The sequence below is a fragment of the Polistes fuscatus genome, unplaced genomic scaffold (genome assembly GCF_010416935.1).
Source record: "Polistes fuscatus isolate 324 unplaced genomic scaffold, CU_Pfus_HIC Scaffold11, whole genome shotgun sequence".
In the NCBI taxonomy this organism is placed as follows: Eukaryota; Metazoa; Arthropoda; class Insecta; order Hymenoptera; family Vespidae; genus Polistes; species Polistes fuscatus.
Window position 1 is genome coordinate 6587958 of NW_025113009.1, and position 17561 is coordinate 6605518.

Below are 17561 nucleotides of genomic sequence, written 5' to 3' on the forward strand. Positions count from 1 at the left end.
GAAATGACTATACCTTGGAAACTCGCGCGAGAGTCTCTACTAATAATTCGCACATTACTCTAATGAGAGACGTTCCTTTTAACGTCGACACGCATTAATCCACTTTTACATCCCTCTCAAGCTAGTTAACCCACTTCGCATGAATCGATGGTGGGATCAGCCCCAAGGAAGATATACCGATTCTACGACCGATAAAGGCGGCCGTTGATGAAATAACTCGAAATGGTTCGTGTCGGTAGTCGTACACCCTCTTCTTTCCCTTTCTATATTTTTTTTCTTTTTCTTCTTCTTCTTCTTCTTCTTCTTCTTCTCCTTCTAAAGAAAGACTCGTACTTCTTTTGTGATCCAGACGAGCTTTGCGAAGAACCTTCAGGCCTCCTTTCAAATCACGTCGCTTCTTGCGATAGTAGGTATGGTATTGATTCATTCGTTTCCTCTCGATTCGTCCAGTTTTATTCTTATCCAGAATCGGAATTACGACACCGAGAGTTTATTTTTCACATTGCTTTTCTTTTTTTCTTCCTTCATTTCTTCTTTATTTTCATTTTCTTTTTCTTTTTCTTTCAATGGATCCTCCAGTCAAAATTAGTGAATCTTGCCTCGTCGGTGAATGGATGTATATTGCAATCGAATGCAGTGCATATTGCAGTCGAATTCATGATTACATTAAAGTCTCTTTAATGGGGTATAAAATCTCCTAAAAAAATGGGTTCGTTAAGCTTGAAATATTCGATAAAAAAAATATCCGTTGAACGATTCCAATAGGAAAATTCATCTTATGGTGATACCCGTATTTTATATGTTACACTCGAGCACCATTATTTCATGCAGTTAAATATTTATCGTTTTCCACGTTGTAAATCAGTTAGTTACGATATATACAATTCGGTCCTTCCTCCGCGAACCGTTTGAGTATCCTCCTACGTCGAAATAAATCGAGTAATCGACAGTCATCCCGAACGCTTGAACAGGGAACGATATCGTGTTACCCATTACGAATGTGTGCATTACAAATTACATATATTATGCCACGTAATGCATCGTACAATTAATTACAAGTTAAAACTCTAAACGTGAGAACGGATTTCGACAGCGAAATGCTGATACTTGGAAATCCGCGCGGCACTGTATAAATTACAAATAACGTTGAAAATCGATCGGCACGTATTTAAAGTATAGCTTTGCACGAGCTTTGCGATACATCAAATCGCTCGTGGTTTTTAAAACCTGACACGTTTACCTGTTACTACGATGAAACGCGAGCTCGTTGTTAGAATATCTTCGATGTTCCATTCGTGCGGGTATTTTGTACAGAACCAGACGCACCCCGTCGAGGCTGATGAAAATAACGAGTGCATCGATTTTCTTTAGTTTAATTATTTACACGAATTGTTTATATTATCCAAGTTGTTGAAAAAAATATTCGACGATATCAACGTTTAATGATTTGGAAATTGAGAAGTCGAGGAACGTAAGCGCGAACTAGTAGTAATCGATATAATATTAAAATATTATACAAAATATTCGATTCTTCGATCAAGTACTAGGATGATCACCGAAAAAAAAAAAAGACAAAAGACTCTTATCGTTAGATAAATTTAGAATAGATTTAGAAGTTTGCATTTATGTAGAGACCAGTGGAAAAGGTAAAAGAGGTGTTGCAGGAAAACGAAATCAACAAAAAGATTGATCCACTGTCAAGAGCGGCGTTCCCGCTAAATTGGCAACACCGCGTTGGGAAAGAGAGAGGGAGAGAGGGCCTTAAATCCTCGGCCGACTGGCGTTTCGGGGGTGGTTTGGAGAGGGCGAGGGGGTGAGGAGGAAGAGGCGATCGGCACGAAAGGTAGCAAGAGAAGCAGATACCAAGTAGATGTCGAGGCGCAGACGACGATGCTAGCGATGGTGGTAGGGGTTGCTGGTGTTCGAGGGAAAATGAAGGAAAGGGTGGCGGAAGGGTGGCGGAAGGGTGGTGGAAGCGTGTTCGTGGTCGACGGGGTGGGGGGAAGAGATCGCGGCGGTGGCGGCGGCGGCGGCGCGAGAGGACCACTGGTGGGGGCCGCTAACTCGGATAGCTCCGTGCGTCTTCGGCGCGGTTCGAGCGCTCAGTCCGACCCGGACGTCCGTAGGAGATGTGTCTGTTGCTTTATACCTGCCTGCACGTATGCACGCAAGGACGCACCGGTGTTGCTCGCGCACGTTGTTGCTCTTGTCTTATCGCATAAAATAACAATCCTTGTTGTTAGAATAATCCTACCTAATCATCTCGTCGTTGACGTTCTCCTTCATTATTAATAAACGTGGACACGCAGAAGAAAGGGACAAAAGTTGTCATCCCTTAGCGGGACGTTACAACCGACTCGCGTCCCTCTCTCACTCTCTCTCTTTCTCTCTCTCTCTTTCGAAGGATATAATAATAATTAAAATAATAATCGTAATAAAATATAACTCTTCCTATAAAGGACTTCAATTTGTTCGAGGGAAGAAGAAAGAGAGAAAATAAAACTTCATATTCGGAGTGTGATAGGATAGAACGGACGAGAGAGAAAAGGTGCATCGAGGGACGAACAGGGTTTAAGGTGTGCGTGTGTGCGAATGCTTGTGTATGTGTGCGTGCGTGCGTGTGTGAGACAGAAAGAGAGAGACGAAGAGAAAAGATCGTTGCCGAGAAGGGGAGGGAAAACGAAGAAAAAGCTTTCTCTCTCTCTTTCTTTCGCTCTCTTTCCCTTAGTCGCTCGCTTTCTCTCTTTCTCTCTTTCTGTTGCTCTCGCTCTCGTTTTCGCTCTCGTTCTCGCTCTCTTGGCTGCCTCTGCCGGCTTTCCACGACCACGAATCGATACCACGCGACTGTCGCCTCGCTCGTTTCCCCGCGTATATTATACATCCATCTCTTTTTACACCCTCCTTCTCTCCTTATCTGTTTTTCCCCCTTTCCACAATTTACTTTACTCTTTTCTTCTTTTCCTCTATTTTCTTTCTTATTCTTCTTCTTTTGCATCTTTCAAAAACCATTCTTCTTTCTTTCAAACAAACCGAACGACGAACCAACCAACCCCCTTTCAAAACAGATCGCGAATGTAAACTTTTCTTTTTCCTATTTTTTTTTCGTTCTAATTCTTTACAATAAGATAGATCTTCGACCACGACGTGTTCTTATCTTCGTTTTTTATAATATTTATTATTTTGTTCCCATTATAAAAAACAGCATAGTCGGAAGAACAGTTATATTAAATGGAAGAAACGAGTATGACAAAATAAAGGGTCGAAGAACTTACCACTACAGTGTCGTTCGTCGTTCGCCGATAGAGAAGAAAGAACGATTGACATTGTCGAGAATTTTTTTGTTCGTGCGACGACGGAGGGTGACGGCGAAGGTGTAAAGGGGTGAAAGAAAGAAAGAAAGAAAAAAAAATTAAAGATAGAGGAAAAGCTCTAAGAAGGAAATAGAGATCTAGAGATTCGTGGTTCCGGTTAGTTTCTACTGTGTGTCACGTGACCGTATTAAGGATATTTACTGTGCTACGTGTTTTTTTTACGACGACCGTGCTTGCTTTCTTCTTCTTCCTCATCGTCGTCGTCGTTGTCGTCGTCGTAGTTCTACTGAAAAGAAACAAGAAGACTGGCTTTATTTCTTCGTTTAAGAGACATCAAGACTACTTCTTTATTGAAATCTGCGTTCTACTCGGAAAAGTAAGTACTTTTCAAGTTTTTCTTGTGTTTGTTACTTATTTCCTTCTTTTATATTATTGTCAGTGTTTCTTTTGGACCGACAAAAAATATTAGCAATATAATGAAAATTAATTTCTTAAATCTCGATATAAGCGAGGTCGATTTTATTTCAAGAAAATTCGCTAATGAAAATTATATATCATTCGTAAACATCATGATAGTTCGAATTCGACGTCTTATTTGAAGTATATAATAACGTACTTTTAGGTATCTCTATTATCTTGGCAAAGTACCAATGATTTTGAAAAAAAAAGTAAGGGAATTGGGCTTCCGAACGACTACGTGACTTACCCTTTAATTAATTTCTACGTTTTAGTTTCATTTGTAACGACTACCATCTCTGTGTCGATTATATCGTATCTGTGTATTACTTATCTCTGATTAAGGAAATTTTCAATGTAAAAATAATATTTAAAAAAAAAGAAAAAAAGAAAAAACAATCTAAAAGAAAAAAAAAGTTAATCGGCAGATTTTCTTACTTTTATCGCGAAAGCTTTCAGAAACTTTACGACTACTTCGAGAGCACCGACGAACATTAGATTTGATTTTCTTTGCGTTCTCCCGGAACTCTGTACTATCGTAAAAGTAAAAATATCGAGACATAAAAGGGTCGGGGAGAGTATCGAGAATAAAAAGCGGTACCTTCGGAATTCGATTCTCAGAAATGAACGTATGTACGAATGTATTGCGACGCGATAAGGAAATACGAAGGAAGGAATAGAAAGACCATTTCCGTCTTGTCGAAGTACGATACCTCGTTGTTGGTTATATCGACAGTCGAAGCATATAACTACACTCTCCTTATTTTTATAACATCCGGAAAGAGCAGCAAAAACGTTCCTATTCAAATCATATCAATTCTATAATGTTTTGTTCTTAATGGATCCTTCATTAACTACACCGTATATGTAATCATAAAAATCTCACTTTTTTTCTAGAAATTATTTTACTTCGCGTTTTCGAAAACTATGACTTTGAATAGGATATCACGGTGGGAAATAATAATCCTTTTTTTTTTTTTGTAAATCCATATGAAAAGATAAAACTTGTTTTCAAACGATGCTCGTGTTTATTATCAAAGATTTCAATGGACAACGTTCAAGATCTTAAAGATCGCGATGAGTGACTTATTAGGAATTATTAGTTCATAAAGAGCGTTAATGCGAAGCATAAACGATACGTTTGTCGTATATCACATGCACATGCATACTTAAGTTGAATAGCCGAAGTAAAAAAGAACATATGCGGGCGTCCATAGTCCTCCCGTTATACTTTTCTTTTTTTCCTTCACAATTAATTTGACGAAGATTTACTGCCTCATTAAGAAACGACACCTAATTCATTGTCGCTCGCCTTTATGTACATATCTCCTTTATTAATCCAATTGATTTATTCTTTTGAATATCGATAGTAGGTAAGATTATACGATTGACAAAGTTTTCAATGTTATTTAAAAGTTCGAGAAAAAAGAGAATAGGAAAAAAAGGAGAGGAAAGAAAAAAGCTTTGAGAATATTTAGTCAGAGGTGAAGCACGGACTACTGTAGATAGATCGGATCAGATTTTCTTCTCGCAAATCTGTTTCGTCGCGAAGGAAATTGGTTTTAGTAGAGAAATATCTTTAAAGGTGTTATCGATTTACGTGATCTAAGGAAAGAAGGATGATTCGAAATATGACACCGATTCTTTTTGCTTTCGGAAAATATGATCTTGAATATTTCAATTTCTAAAATTATCTTTCTCATTTTCATTAAAGTAACTGGTACTGCTATCCCTTCCATCGGGAATGTTTTCGATCATTTTTTTTTATTATTTAATAATAGTTGTCACTTTAAATGCGGCATACGTAGTTCTCAAAGGGTTAATATTTATTTAGAATATAGAAGAATTTGACTTATTGTAAGGCTGATCACTCTCACGGGAGTAATAGGTTTCTTTTTTATTTGCCGAGGATATTTTAGTCGAGTATAAAGATCGAGTTGAACGTCCTAGATAGTAATAGCTAAGATGCTAGTCAATGTTTTATAGTAGTCATTTCTTGTCGGTTCTATTTCTCGCTTTATCCAATGACTCTTGGTACGAAGCCACGGCGGGGCCAACGGAGACCGTATTTATTTCTGCGATGTAGGAAACGTCGAAGGGGATTGTACAACTTCGACTTAGATTCTGTCAACTTTGTTCAGAACTACGCATCTAGATATAGAAAGTTCTCTTGCGTTCTATGCTGCTCTCAGGATGTACTTTAACTCGTCTTATAGTGCGAGAGGACAATATTGACTTGGCCGTTCTTCTCTTCTCTTCTTGTTAACTTTATTTCAAGGACTTTTGTTATCGGTTATTCCAAGTTTACCTGTTGTAATAAATTTTCATTTAAAAAAACAAACTTTATTTCCGAAAAACCAAAATTCCATTTTATTAGGAATGGAATTGGATTAAATCCTATCTGTAGGACAACCGTGTAATTCGTATTATTAATTCATCAAGTTAAATAACACGTAAGATACTCTTCGTTTAGATTTAATCAACTACGTGTAAATGAAGAGAACATGGACGTTGATCATAGAAATTAATTATGCTGAGAGATAATTACGCTCCTTTCTTATCTGGATCGACCTTTCTCGGCATAAAGATCATTTTTCAGGTAATAAAAGAGAAAGGAAGATATATATCTTGGAATTTCAACGAACCGAGGACTTCTTTCGAGCTTCTTAATATCTGTCACTTACATACACACCTATAACAAAATAAAAAGAAAGAGTAGATTGAAAAAGATTGAAAAATAATCTTTGCGTGATTCGCGCGCGAGCTTATTTAAATAACAAATAAAGTGCTTTCTCTCTCTGGAAAGAAATTCAGACACGTGGTATTCGAATTTGGTAGGCACAGGTACATTGGGATAAGGGTTGGAATCGTCGTCGAGTCGACTGGGGGATGAAAAGAGAAGTTAAAGGAAGAAGATGGTAGAGTGGAAGAATGGAAGGGGTGGGCGGGGTAGAGCTTTCAAACGAGGCATAAAATCGGAGATGAATTCGTCCTCGCGAAACGAGTTGCTCCCGTCGAGTAAAGAGAAAGAGAAAGAGAAAGAGAAGGAGAAGGAGAAGGAGAAGAAGATGGAAAATGCTTTGGCGAGAGGGACGAAGACGGATGGCTGAGCGAATAGACGGTGCGGAAAGAGGGGAAAGGGAGAAAGAAGGGTAGAAACGTTTCATGGAGTGAGTGGGTGGGCCATCATCCATGGTGTGTACTATCATTCATGAGATGCATTAATCAATGTAAAAGAATCGTCCTCGGTTCTACTCTTTTGTCGTTAGTAAAATCTGTACACACGTATATAATACATATGCATGTTTCATGTATATGTATATATGTGAGTCGAGCAAGCAGACGCGTTTACACGAAACTCTTTCTCTCTCTCTCTCTCTCTTTCTCGCTCTTCATTCGAGTGCCGCCCACTGCGAAACGAGCCGCGGGACAGCGATAACAATGGGGCTGTTTTTACGAACGTTGTTTCTCTCTTTCTCTCTCTCTCTCCCTTTTTCTTTCTCCGGAGCTATCATCTCTTTCTCTCTTTTTTCTGCCCCCTCTTTCTCTACACCATCCACACCCTTCGTTCTCGACGCACGAATTAATAACCATTCCAAACGGCTTCGCCGGCGCTTCGGAATTAAAATATCTTTGCTGTGAGTGGCTCACCCGACAAATCCGCATAGGGAACGTGTATGAGAGAATATGTGAGAGAAAGAGAAAGAGAGAGAGAGAGAGAGAGGTGAAAGGGACATTTTGGGGGAAGAACGGGATTGCCCGCGAGAATTAATCACTCGTCCAATTCTCCGCGAAATCACAGCGTGTAATCACCGTTGCTAGATTTGTTATTAGCGAGCGACGTGCCTTAAGCGTTATCAAAAGTATACCTTTACAAATGTTTTATACAACTATATATATCTATCTATGTGTTTGCTTTCCAAAGAAATATCCTTGATTTGATTAAATTCAAAAAAAGAAAGAGAAAAAGAAGATTCACAATCGATCGGTAATATTTGTATTTCATAGAATTGACCCAACTACTTAAAATTATAGAGAGGTAAGGAGAAAAGTCGATAAAAAATACTTTTTATTCTTTAAAGATCGTCGTCGCAGTAGAGTGCGCGTTTGAAATTACAAATGGTGAAGTCCTGGATCTTGGTAGAAGTTTTGAAAGTAGAAGGCGACAAGCGTGAAGAGAAAACTAAGAAGCGGGCTCGATTCCAAGAAAGAATCGCGCGATATTACCTGACCGTGTGTGCGAACATGAGAGAGAAGGAGTAGGTGGTGGGTGGTAGTGGAGACAAGATGAAGTAGCAGAGGGCGATGGAAGGAAGGAAGGAAGGAAGGAACAGAGGGTGGGAAAAGATATAGAGGAATGAAAAGAAGAATAAATCGTGGAAGAGACGAAGTGGGGGAAGAGAGAGAGGGAGAGAGATAAGACCTCGTTATGAATTCCGGTAGCGTAACAGGCAGGACATCCTCATTGGCCGAAGTGTCCTGCAAGATACGAAATAATGTCGACGCGTATCCCGAAACGCGAGGATAACTTATCCCGTCCACGCTTCGTGGAATTTCTTCGTGTTATCTGCCTCTCGAAGCTCTCCTCCTCCTCCTATCTCTACTTCCGCGAACTCGCGCGTCGCAGCTTCCAATTTCCAAAACGTTTCTACCCAACTGTTTTCCTCTCTATCTATCTTATTTCCTTCTTTTAGTCCCATGAAGCCATTAAATCTGTCAGAGACTTTTCCCTCTCGAATGCCACTCGTTACGTTCAAACAACTCACGAAAAGATTCTAATCTTAAGATTAGTTTTTTTTCTAGTTAATTCGACGTTCATTTGCGTTGCGTTTATTTATCATTTCTTTCATTTGATTGATTTTTTCAAATTTTTCTTTACAGTTATTTTTTGTTTAACAACGATCGTTCATTTATTTCTGAATAAAAAACAATGTTATTTAATTCCTTGACGGTTGATTTTTGAATTTTGATCGTTAACGTATTGTACGTGCTCGTCAGAGAGAAACTTCAGAGAAATGAATTTTGTAGCTATTCGAATGGGGAGACCTCTCTCTCTCTCTCTTTCACTTTTCAAGAGCGCAACAAACTACATTGTAAAGGAATAAAGAGGGTCGAATAAACGTTTTACGGTCCAGCGTGACGCCCTTTTCAGAATCGGCGCCCTCGAGCCACGCGCCAACTTTCCTCAGACCCTTCTCGTCCTTCCTTTCAACGTGAATCGGCCATTAGGCTTATTTTTTTAATCTCTCGTTGGACACAATGTAGCTGAGGCCCTTTTATCGGTACTTACACTTGTTTAAAATCCTTCCCTCTTTATTCTTTTGACCCTTTTCAACATTATCTTATCTTTCCCTTGTCAATTCCAATGGTATTATCAATTATTAATTAACAAGCTATGTAACGCTAACGTTAAACTCGATGCAAACGTGTCGATACAATGGCCAGTTCATTATTATTATTATAATAATAATAATTATTATTATTATTATAATCATCATTATCGAACATACGAATGTAAATCGTTTTTCGATTAACTTTCTAACGTTATAAAATTGTGCGGATTAAACCATTGTCTCGACTTTAATATTTCGATGGAAAATTCGCTTATTATCGTGCGTAACGATACGAAATCTCTTTCTGAAATTTAAAATAAACATTAATCGAACGAATAATTCGCGAGGATTCGTATATCAACGTTTCGTGTTTTCGGACAAGCCAATTAGATGCTTTTATAAAAGGATATATAATTACCGTAGCGAGGAGATCGTTCCAATCAGACTTCTAGATCGAGAATATTAATGGGATCTAATTGAAATAAAATATTTGTTACAGTTTATGGAAAAATAATCTTTTTGCAAACATTCGTGCGGCGAAGTTTCTTTAGAAATTTCTAAGGTATTTTATATTTTGGACTACAGGATGTAAAGAGAGAGAGAGAGAGAGAGAGAGAGGGTATACAAGTTCCGTTGGTTAGAAGAGAGGAGTGCGCGCGCGTGCATTCGCGACCAAGAAGTCGACTCGCGCCGATGAAAAATTCACGTCGGCGATAACTCGAGCGTTGCATTTTTCATAGAGCCGCAAAACTTTCTTATCCGCCTCTCGTACCTCTCCTACCTCTCGTGTCGTTTTCTTTCCACATCGTACCCCCTCCCACCCCCTCCCCCACCCCCCATGTTCTCTATACGTTCATTCTCTCTTGCCATTCCGAAAACTATGCGCGTCTTTCTGCTGTGCGATAAACGACTTATTCTTCTTCTTTGTCACGATTTTTACATCGATTTTTTCATCTCCAATTGTCTCTCTCAAACAATTCTAATCTTCGCTAGATATCGTACGTTGTCAGAGTTTTAAACAAATAGATTAAGATAAAAGACTTTCTTCGATTGTAATAATTAAATATACGTGATACTTTTATTATCGTTTAATTGATAAACCGATATTACGTTGCGAATATTTATTCAAGAGTTATTTGCTATTTCAAAGTTGATTCAAATCTTCGACCGAGCTTACTCCGGGTATATCTATTTTGATCGAAGTGAAAATTGAAATTGGTTCTTTTTCAAAACGAACGAGGCGTCCGGTAGGAACATTATTAACGTTTAAAGAAATGGTCGTCTTTCTTTCTTTTTTTTTAAACCACCACCACCACCACCACCACCACCATCACCACCACCACTACCACCGCTATTCTGACTTTCGTACGTCTGGCATTATTCTTCCATTATCGAGAATCCCTCGGAGAATACTCGTACTTTTTCCTTGGTAAGGGAGATAGAAAGAGATAAAGAGATAGAGAGAGAGAGAGAAAGAAAGAGAAGAAGAAGAAGAAGAAGGACGTCTTCCAACGACACTTTTTCTTGTGATTTTAGATGAAGGAAGAAAAGAATAGAAGGAGAAACAGTATTCGCGAGACGAGTTTTGTATTCTATCTTTTTCCTCTTTTCCCCCTTCTTTTTTGTCTTTGTTTGACCGATTTGGTTAGCCTTATCGGCGCGTTGTTCGAGAAATGTCGCGACGTGCCGTCGCGATTCTGCGATATCTCGAGCATACTCCGAGTTTAAAGTTGGACGGAAGTTGGACGGTTCAACGGCTCGAACTTGAGACATTTTGTGGTAGTGGTAAGTGCGAGCTTCTGTTCGTTACATTCCCGCGAGTCGTTTCTTCATATTCATGCCGGATCATAATACGAACTTAGTAGTTGTCTTCTTCTTCTTCTTCTTCTTCTTCTTGTTCTTTCACAGAGTGTTTAGGTAGAAATTAGAGATAACATTTGGAAAAATATATGGCTTATCGATTATTCGTCCATACTTGTTTAGATCGTTAAATTCGCATCGATCATACATTTATCACTCTCTCTCTCTCTCTCTCGTTTATGGTTACTAATCAGAAGTTAGAAACAACGTTATTCTAGGCAATCGCGCGAACGTACTCGATATCTCGATGATACGAAGCGTTATCGAGTTCATAAACGGATCGCCGACGATCCTCCGACAAAATTCAATTATCACTTGTCAGCTGCGTTACACATCCGCGTTGGATGCTGCGGAGAGTAACACGACCCAGTTTCATCGTTTCAGCTGTCTCTGTCTGCCCGGTTACTATCCTGCCGAACCATTTCGCTCTTTTGCCAAGCATCGTAAAATTTCGCTGGAAAATGGATCCCCACGAGTGGGATCCGCTCGTCCTGTTGAAACGTCGACGTTTGTATTAATTATTATCTACGCTTTCGTCTGTCCTCATAATTTTTTATCCAAGGAAATTCGAATAAAAAAACAAACAAATATTTCTTTTCAACATTTCCACACACTTTTATAATAATCGTATAAATGTTTACAGTTAAATTATACGTTTAATTAATTGTTTTCTCCAAAATCTCGTAAAAGAAAAATAAAATTGATGGAAAGAATTACGCATATAACAGAGGAGATTTCGTGATTCAACAATTATTCGTAAGTGAAAATCATGGGGTATCTGTAGGTACGTAAGGATTTGGCGCGATAATTGAAGGTAGTTATTATAACGGTTATTCTCGTTCGCTTCCTAGGCTCTTACCCTCCTGCTACCCCGTCGACTGCCAGCTGCCCTCGAGAAAGTACTTTGCATAAGTTGGCCAAGCCTTTGCTAGTGGTTTCAGCTTCTCCTCCTTCCAACCAAAGCTGACCGTGAGAATACTCGTTAAGCTTCTCTATTGTACTACTGAAAAATAATACCAAATTATTCTACGTTCGTAATGTTTGATTTTTCATCGATCGCGATCATTTACATTCGGAGGAATCACTTTAAGACTTTGTAAGGATCGTTAGAGTGTCATTTCCATAGAACAAGTTTAAAAGTACGAATGAATCGTGGAATTCGAGTATTATTTATCTTCTAAATAATTTGGATCTTACTTAGGAAAATGACAAATTTTTTTTTTACTGATTTTAAAAGAAAGTATTTCGTTGAAAACGTATCACACGTTAGAACCAATTTGAAAACGCTGCTCAAACATTTCGCTGCTTCAAGTTCGATCGAAAAACACTTTTTCAAAAATACTGTTACAAGATGTTCCCATACAGATTCACCCTTTAGATATATTACATTTATCGATGTGTACGCATGCGTGATGCACCTAGACATCGCATGTGTGCATGCGTTGGATAGAGAGAGGACGACACAAATAGACTTGTCGCACAGTTTGCTGCGTTCAAACGATTCGTTCAAGCGAAGCATCGTCGTGATGACAGTTCGACATGTTACATCCGTATATTTCCTCTTTCTCCTCTCTAATTTCGTATCTCTTCGTTCAAGAAAAAAAAAAAGAAATGTAAAAAAGAATTTTTTCAAAAAATAAATGAGAAAGGACGACGCATGGGGAGAGAACGTTTATAACACTTTTATCAACTAAATTTAGTATATCGTTTATTTGTTTTTTTAATCTTGTAATTGCAATTGAAGAAGAATGAAAATAAAAAAAGTTTTTGATATTTGTTCGATAGATAGGGTAAACAATCGAGGAATCCTTTTTTTATTACTACTCTTTTTTATAAAAGCAGGTTTGAAAAGTGATCGCAACGTTTGCGTTCACAAATCGTTCATAAAATTACGGAGAAAATCTGTTTGCCTGGTGCTCGGTAGAAATTAAATAAATATCGGGAACGATCATGCAAACGAAAAAATATTGATAGGTTATCGTCGAGACTTTAAACGACGGCGATTGGATATCGACGGACTTTCGATGTGTATTTTAATTAGCGGTATTTGTTCACTGATACGTAAGCTCGGTCGTTCGGCTAGTACAATAATCGTGCAATAGAGCTTTGCAGCTTTATAATCACAGGAAGTCAATTTCATTAGTTGAATTTAGTATTACGTGAAGTTTTTATTCTCGAGTTTACTCGCGATTACAGTTGATAAAGCTGGAAGAAAGAAAGATTTATACGTTTTGGTTCGTTTGCATTAAACTCACGCTTTCCATTTTATTTTACTCGCCGTAATAACTTTCCTACAAACTTTCCATAGAGTCGCATAATTAATAACATCTTTGTATCGGTATTTTGAGAAAAACATGTAGAAAAAAAAATGATTTAATTAAGCAAAAATTATTTGACGATTTATTATATAAAACGTTGACACAAATATTTGATTATTTATTTTCTTTAGAGACTTTAGAGTAAAAACTTTGAAAGCATTGAATTTTAGGTATATGTTATAATACTTACAAAGGAAGAAAGTTTTAAGTCTCGTAGGAATTTGTCTAAAGGTGGGAGAAGTTGAGATGTCTCGGCTTACGAAGGATATTATAGCTGGTATATATTATGAAGTCTGATCGAATAAGAAGATATATATCTTCCTTCCTCTCTCCCTCGTGTTCAATCTTCTTTCTCGAGTCGCACACCTTGCCTAGAGTCACGGTTATCGTTTCGGTTTCTCTGTGCACAGGCAAACGCAACAAAGATCTTCGAGCATCCGTTACAAAATCTAACGAGCCGATAGCTTTGCTCCCCTTCTGTGCCTTCGAAACTTCCCTTTCAGCTGCACCCTGCTGTGTCGGATATTTAACAAATTTTTCTTTTTTTTTTTCGAGGACCCCAAATGTGTGCTCGAGAATTATATACTGGGTGGGTTATATATAACATCGTTACGTAAGTTCGAAGAAACATTTATTTGTCGAGAACAAAAAAAAAGAAAAGAACTTATGAATAGTTTGTTTTACATTTTATATTATTTCTCTTTTATCAAGGGATGAAAATTTTTTTTTTTTTCAAATTACTCTTTCATCGAAAAAACCGTCTTTATTTTTAACGACAACTTGACATATTCCGACTATCCTGATAATGAATTTTTTCATAACTCGTTGAAATTGAATGATTTCAAACTTTTGACCGACGGGGTACATTTCATGTATAAAATATTGTCTAATACGGTCGTTGAAGATAAAAAAAAAGATAACTTGGATAAAATATTATTTGATAAAGTAACGAACTATATTCTCGTATATAAGGAAAGATTCCAAGCACGTTTCAATAATTTCAAAAAGAGGATAATGTTGAGAGGAGACTTCGCTTGATCCTTTCTTTCTCTTTATCACGGATTTCGCTAGAAAATGAAAATAAAGGAAATTAATCCATAAAAGCGGCGCTATCAGGCGCAGAGAAATGAGTTCCTACTCGCGTATACTCTAGAAGAAGAGTTCTCGAACGACCATTATGTAACTCAACCAGGTGAAATATTCTCCGCTCGTGAAAAGCTGTAATGAGATACAGCTGCTTATACGAAAGTATGAACTTCTTCTCTCACTCTTTTGATATATGTATATATATCTAGATATATAATATATACTTACATATATATATAAAAAGAGGAGCGAACGAGATACGGTACACCTATTTTTCGTAATAGTTTTAAACTCTTCGTCGCGAGAGAAGCAGTTTTAATTATGTTTTAATTAAAAAAGAGATCATTATGGAATCGAGGTCGAAGATCGATCACCTGACCTGTTTATTTGTCAAACGCAATGCCCCTGCATTTCTTTCCCTTTCTTTCCTCTTATTTCTGTGTTCAATTTAACGTGAGTTTTGATTTAACGTAAGTTCCATAAATTTGTATTTTTAATTCGATCAAAAAACGATTCTAGTTTAGTGTAAAAATATGTTTTTCCTTTTTTTTTTTTGTAATTTATCTGCCCAGGAATATAGATAATGAGTATATAGGATTTTTTAATAATGAAGTTTAAAATATGAAATCGGTATTTCCAGATGCTCCATTATTGCTTTTTAGTGTACTTTCTCTGTTAATAATACACCGACTCTCTTAGAAGACTTGGGATACCCTACGAGTATACGTATACACAGTAGAGAATTATTAATTAGTAGAATACAGTAGGTTCGTGCTATCGTTCTATGAAAATTTCAGCCGAACGCGAACACGATCCTCATTCGTGCAATATTGATAATCGTCGACGACTAGCATAAAGAATGATTAATTGGAAATATTTATTAAAAGAATAACACCCCTTGCTCTCTCCCCTCGTCGTTTCTACTAAAAATTCGTATTCGCTTGACATATAGTTCCATTAGAAAGTTCTCGACCGATTCATAAAATCAGAGATGCTTTTATTTTCATATATATTCTTTTTGTTTTCTTTTTAATTTATTAGAATGAAACAACGTAGTGAAATTGCATATATATTACATTTTTTGTGAACAGATTTTACATTTATATTATAATACGTAGTATTTGAAAGAATGTGTAAGATTTATGTTATGAAAAGCACTGAAGATAAGCTTATGAATTTTTCTCTGCGAAAGGATTATTATTTTTAGTAGAACAAAGCAATACACCGGAAATCCTGAATAGATCTTGAGAAATTAACAGGACTAATTAATAAAATCTAAGTGCATTATATATGTGTATCTCTTGTGAAGCTTATCTCAATGACGATACTAGAGATTTTTTTAGCGAAAGTGTAGGAGCTCGGTATGAATATAATAACGACGTTAATGATGTCGACGGTAATAGTAATAATAATGACGACATAATAATTTCTTTTAAAAGTACGACTCATTCGGAAGAGAGCGAACAACGAATTGTACGGAGCATTCATCGAAACGAATATCGATTGTATGCCGTAAAGGTGTTTAATTATTACCCAGAGGATAACAATATCGACTCATGATGATCGGCCACTGGAAACATAGTATTCGTTAATGTAACAATATTCACATCGGACGGGTTGTATCATTAATTGCGAAGAGGAGGTACTATCGGAAAATATGCATTATTATGTTTAACATGGCCACGAGAGAAACGGCTTATCTATATGTTAATGCAATGGCTTGCATCTCGGGTCCACTTGATAAACGTGTTTTGTAATATATAGCTGCATAAATATAGGTGTACGTAGATTAATATTTTATATATATATATATATATACAGTATACATTTTTTTTCCGAAAACCTTGTACCCTCAACTGCTGCTGAAAAATGTTACATTCTTCCAAAGTGTGTTGTCGAAACGAGTACAGCACGCTCGAAAAATTCATGATTTTTTCTCCAAACAATTCTCAGGTAATTACGAATAAACTTACGAATATTTTACATTAACGAGAATGAGGTAATAAATATAATAATTGTTCGAAGATGAAATTGGTTTTGTATGCATGTATGTATAATATTGATATTTAATATACATATCGAGAAATATTTTATTTTAATTAATGTCGATTTATAAATAATAATAATTATATATCACGATCTCATCAATTTGAGTTGATCAAACATATTACAAATTTATTCAAATGGAATATAATAAAAGGATAATTTCGATCGTAGATAGAACCTGTAAATTGCTTTCTACGTCTCGAATCTAAGAGAGCCGGGAGCTTTGTATTTAACGAAGAATGCGATCTCTGGCACGTCGTTAACCGGTTGATGATATCACGAAAACCGGAATCTTTTGGGCCAACACCTGCCTAAAGAAAAGAAGGAAATAAGAAGAAGAAGAAGAAGAAGAAGAAGAAGGGGAAGAAGGGTCGTGCTATAACTACGATGGTCGGTCCTCGTTCGAGGGAACGCCGAAAAATCTCAATCGCTTATCCGGCTCATTAGGGATGCGGGCTTTACGTAGGGTGTTCACCTAATTTAAATATCCTTCTCCCCTTTCCTCTGCTTGCCCAAGAGGGTCCCAAGAGTTTTCTAATTTAACCGCGTCGTCCTACGATTTTCTTTCTTTCTTTCTCTTCTGTTCGTTCCACTCATATCTCGGAGCTCGTTAAAGTCCATTAAGTGGAAGAGAAAGATCGACGAAAGGAAGAAGAAAAAAGGAGGGGTAAAGAAAGGAAGAGGAAAGACGGCGTGCACAAGCCACCACCGCAGCAGGTGCCATTTCATTCTCTCTCTTTTTATTCTCTCCTTTTTCTCTTTCCTGTTTAGTTTTCCTGTGCTACCTTCTTTTCCTTTTCTTTTCCTTTTCTTTTCCTCTTCTTTTCCTCTTCTTTAGGTAACACCACCGCGTGCCCGAGATTTCTACGAGAGGTCACGTAGACGCTTTCTTGCGACCTCCCGCGATTTTTCCACTTCGAATCTTCGTTACGCGAATTTTAACCTCCCCAGAGTACATGCTTCTTTCTCGACAAGGAGAGAAATTGTTCTTTCTCCGTAGTGATTAGTTTTTATTTAAATTGTATGCTTTGGAAGAAAATTCGAAAGCGTAGTAGTAGTAGCGTAAAATAGTTTGGAATGATCCGTCATATCCGGAGAGCTTCGACGAGATCTCGTTTGGTTTGTCCGGTCGTCGTCGTCGTCGTCGTCGA

The 17561-nt window shown here is 37.4% G+C and overlaps 1 protein-coding gene across 8 annotated transcripts in view; it reads left to right on the forward strand.

Annotated features, from left to right (window-relative positions):
• Positions 1 to 2048: 2048 nt before the first annotated feature.
• LOC122526224 overlaps positions 2049 to 17561 on the forward strand; it is a 218115-nt gene continuing 202602 nt past the window's right edge. For 3 of the 8 annotated variants that reach the window (XM_043649478.1, XM_043649477.1, XM_043649479.1), the window contains exons 1-2: positions 2203 to 2576; positions 3203 to 3687. The gene's annotated coding sequence lies outside the window, so the exon portion shown is untranslated. The other 5 variants (XM_043649484.1, XM_043649482.1, XM_043649481.1 and 2 more) reach the window with 5 other exon arrangements.